Source organism: Aplysia californica, unplaced genomic scaffold (genome assembly GCF_000002075.1).
Source record: "Aplysia californica isolate F4 #8 unplaced genomic scaffold, AplCal3.0 scaffold00207, whole genome shotgun sequence".
Classification (NCBI taxonomy): Eukaryota; Metazoa; Mollusca; class Gastropoda; order Aplysiida; family Aplysiidae; genus Aplysia; species Aplysia californica.
In genome coordinates, this window is record NW_004797477.1 from 791,204 (window position 1) to 795,708 (window position 4,505).

Genomic DNA, 4,505 nt, shown 5'->3' on the forward strand with positions numbered 1-4,505 from the left:
TAGATTGCATTTATATAGCGCTCTATCCCATACTAGAAAGCTCTGGGCACTTTACACCAATCACATGATCATTTACACAAGAAAAACAATCTTTCTCAGAAACAAGAAAAACCATTTCAACCACATAAAAAAGAATTTTCACAACCATACATTAATTATATACACACGAAAGGACAGCAGTAAAAAAACAAAATATATTAATTTTATTAGCACTTACTAACACAACATAACTAAGGATGAGTCTGGAGCAATCGTTTCAACACATCAAAATTTGTTATTTCTCTGAGATCTTACGGCAAGGTGTTCTTGATATAAGTGCCAAAAAATGAGAAACTTTTCTCACAAAACCTGCCCTTCCAATCTTATACGGGGTGCCCACTACAGCTGGGATCGGCTGATCGGGTCTATCGCCCGAATCGGTCGCCTGAAACTTAATAACAAACACATTTGTTTTTTAGGCGACCTAGTCGGGCGATCGGTCCAATCGACCGATCCCATCCGTAGTGGGCACCCCATATAAAAAATAAACATGATTGTTTTCAGTTTCAGGCGACCGAGTCGGGCGATCGGCCCGATTCAGCCGTAGTGGGCACCCCGCATAACTGTTTAGCTGTGATTCTCCTGGCTCAAGGTCGTTTAGTTTCCCCACCCTCCACCTTCACCTCTTTGTTGTATCAGCAAAATCGTAATATTAATAGTGTATCCAGTACGGTTGGAAAGTAACTTTTTAAAAAAGAAATAATTGTGGTCAATCAATAAAAGAGGAAATTATGTTATGCATCTCGTCTAGACGGACGTATCACAATTTGATGAGCTCGGTCGTCTGATCTCGAGGTCATGGTCCTGACGGAAATACTGATTTGACATCGAGTCTGTCACGCGTTCACCCACATTTTTTTTTGTTGGTTACTGTTTTACGGCGCTCGCAACTGCATAAGGTCATATGAGCGAGCGGGATACACCTAATATTTTCAGTTGGTAGGAAATTTTGAATTTTGTCCGGGTAGTGGCCGAAGTTTACTCTTATCGATTTTAGACAACCAAGTGATCTTTAAAGCACGCAACTTGCAGACGGGCCCTCCGAGATTTTTTGCCCTTGTCCGAGAAGGCTAGATGTTGGTCATTCCTACCTTAAGATCAGGGGTGTTCACACACTGGCCCACATACACATAATATGTTGTGTAGATGAAATAAACTTTGACCTTTGCTGTTTTTCAAGTTAGCGTAGTTATGAATCATGATGAGTTTGATGTCCATTCTATTTCTATTATTGTGAAAATTATACTGTGAATATTTTTCCTGTTAGGGATTGTGGGAGTGTCTCCACTTAATATGTGCACGCCCCCCCCCCCCTCACCCCCCACGTCCAAACCCCCAGGGCAGTGCTACTGACAGAAGTGTTTTTAGGCCATTCCCAGAGGGGTGGGGATATAAACATGTTCTTATGCACAGTAGAATTGTAAATGGGCCTATTTTTCTGCATCATGCTCATACTTGCAGGAACAACATAAGGGGAACTGCTGCCTTTTCTTTCCTCATCCTTACTGTCGTCATTTTACCTCTACTTCTTTTGTATGTTGTCACTCTCTTGTGAACAGATATTTCCATGGTGCCTTGATAGTGGAAACAGACTTTGTGCTGTGGCGGCTCGAGAAGTGAGCAGATTGAGCCTGATTCCCCGTTTGGACTTCTCTGTTGACATCCACCCCTTGCCGCTCATATGACCTTATGCAGTTAACAAATTTAAAAAATGTATGCGCGGTGTGTCTGTGTGACATACATGGTCGTTGGATTATACAGCTGCTTCCTCTTCTACCTCCTCTTCATTCTACTTCACCGCCTCTGTCTTCTTCCTCCTTCTTTCTTTTTCTTTTTCTTCTTCTTCTTCTTCTTCTTCTTCTTCTTCTTCTTCTTCTTCTTCTTCTTTTTCTTTTTCTTCTTCTTCTTCTTCTTCTTCTTTTTCCCCTCATACACCCTACAAATCGACTGATTAGCACAAGACTCCGTAAAACGTCCCTTTACAAAACGGTGTATGACTGAATCTAACACCTAAGCAGTCAAATATACACTGTTAACGGAAGAGACAGAGGAAGAGACTGGCGGTTTTGACAGAATTTCTTTTGCAGTTTTCGTTGTTGTTGTTGTCGTCGTCGTTTGTGTTGTTGTTGTTGTTGTTGTTGTTGTTGTTGTTGCTGTTGTTGTTGTTGTTGCTCTTGTTGTTGTTGTCGTTGTTGCTGTCTTTGATGTTAGTTTGAGGGACGGGGGGAGGGGGGTTACAGTTCTTAACAAGAGAAATGTTTACTTACACGAAATCCCTTGTGTCGCTGGTAACTCGGCTGGCGACGTGTATCGTCACTCACGTTCATTTGAGCAGAAACCTGAAAAGTTGAAACAGTCTGAGTTAGATGAAGGAAGTAGCCAATGCATGCATTTATACGTGGCGATATTTTGGAGGGTTCGATACGGGTGATTTTTATGTCCTTCACGACACGCTTTAGACTATCTAAGAGGCGGACTTTTGACTCTGCCTACTAGGGCCACCCGGGGCTGAGAGTGATACAACCTGAATACCTGGAGGTGACATCTCTGACGAGTAATGACCCTCTATCTTTCACGGCCGCGAGCTGCCGTTTCACATTCTGACATATTATCCACTCCACTCCAGCCCATGTTCTCTGATGTTGTCCACCCATGTTATTCGTTGCCTTTCTCTGGCTCTCCAGCCGCACATATTTCCTTCCAACACCTCTTTCTCAATTGTCTCGTGTCTTTTTAAATGACAATAGTATTGCATTTTTCTACATTTTATTTTGCTCAGCAGGGTCTGTCTTGAGTGTAGAATCTGACTCATCTCTTGGGTTTTTTTTTTCTTTTCCAACTTGTCCTGGCAATTCTACAGAAGCACCACATCTCAAACGCATTTATTTTGTTTACGACATCCCAGCAGAAAGACCCGGACACTCGATAAAACTCAACCCCACTGCGGAATTGAACACGAGTCTCCTGTATACGATGAATAATCAGATGACCCTTAAACCATAGACACCAGATTCTTCGTTTTTGTAAGGTTTTACGGCACTCGCAACTACATAAGGTAATATGAGCCCCAAGGGGTGGATGTCAACAGAGGAAGTCCAAACGGCAAATCAAGCTTACTCTGCCCAACTCTCTTGCCTCAACAGCACAAAGTCTGCTTCGACTATCAAGGCATTCACGAGAGGGTGACAAACACACTAAAGAAGTAGAGAAAGAATGATGATAGTTAAGATGATGAAAGACACCGGTTTAACCGAGAAGAGATTTATTCATTCCATAGAGGATTCAAAGACTTTGTTTTTATGTAATGAGGTCAGGTAGATTTATTCGCCTCGGAGGACTGGCAGCTTCAGCATTAGCCGGGATCCGGTAATGCAAGAGTCAGATCAGTTATTTATGAGTGTCGAGGAAGATAACTTCGCCAGACGCCCTGATAGCTGTCTACATGGGCTCGTTTTTTATGCTGTCGACAAAATAACTTTCTTTTACCCCCCCCCCCTCCCCATTAAGTCAATTCAAGTCGCCCCCGCCTCACCCACCCACACCCTCTAAAAAGTAAAGGTGTTCCCGCTTCCGATCCGGACATTGGGGATTGCCTGGTTAGTAAGACTTATTTGACCAAGTACACCAAATCTGCAAACCCAGTTTTCAGCCCTGCACAATGGTTGCTCTGAAACAACCCAAAAATGTCTCACTGATCTGAACAAGGTGCACCACTACATCAAATTTATTTATTCCAGCCCAGATAAGTCCACTTCTTTCCTGGACATGTCTCCTCTCATTGCATATAACCAAATTGAGACAGACCTGTATAAAAAAAACCCTACCGACTTCAATCGTTACATCACGCCTTCTTCAAACCATCTCAAATATATATTTCGTTCTGTTGTCTATAGTGGTGCACTTAGACTCCGCCGCATTAGTTCCCGTGAAAATTCTTTTAAACAACGGATACAGGAATTCACAGTCAACCTTCCTCCCAGTGGGTACCACAAAAGGCCCATTATCGAGAAAGTCAGCCAATAGAACCGCATAATCCTTCTCACCTACAAACCCCTTAAGCCCAAAGAGAAAATATTATTTTTCGTAACACCTTATCACCAAAAACTACCTAGTGTACATAACATCCACAGCCAACACAAAAGCATCTTGGAAAAATCAGACAAAATGAAAGCTTGTTTCTCCGATTCCCCTTTGATTGCACTTTGACAGCCTCCCAATCTTGGCAACCTCATTCGCACTAGAGCAGTAACACCCACGTCCTCACCTCCGGTAAACCCATGTTCTTCTCCTCAAAGTTATCCTGGTCAAAAACCTGCAAAACATGTGCTTACATTAGAGTGACCAACTTTGTAAAAGGTCCCCACTTTAAAAGAAAACGTTCTCACAGCGTCACTCGTGAAACAAAAAATGTAATCTACCTCATATATTGTTAAGTCTGTCCAGCTCAAAATGTAGGTCAAACTACC

General features: G+C 42.5%; 1 long non-coding RNA gene across 1 annotated transcript in view; it reads right to left on the reverse strand.

The window, feature by feature from the left end:
• The window catches only part of LOC106011891, a 93,067-nt gene extending 90,009 nt beyond the window's left edge, over positions 1-3,058 (reverse strand). The window contains exon 1 of the long non-coding RNA XR_001184887.2: positions 2,307-3,058. This is a non-coding gene — a long non-coding RNA (uncharacterized LOC106011891). The remainder of the gene's footprint in view (positions 1-2,306) is intronic.
• Positions 3,059-4,505: the final 1,447 nt, after the last annotated feature.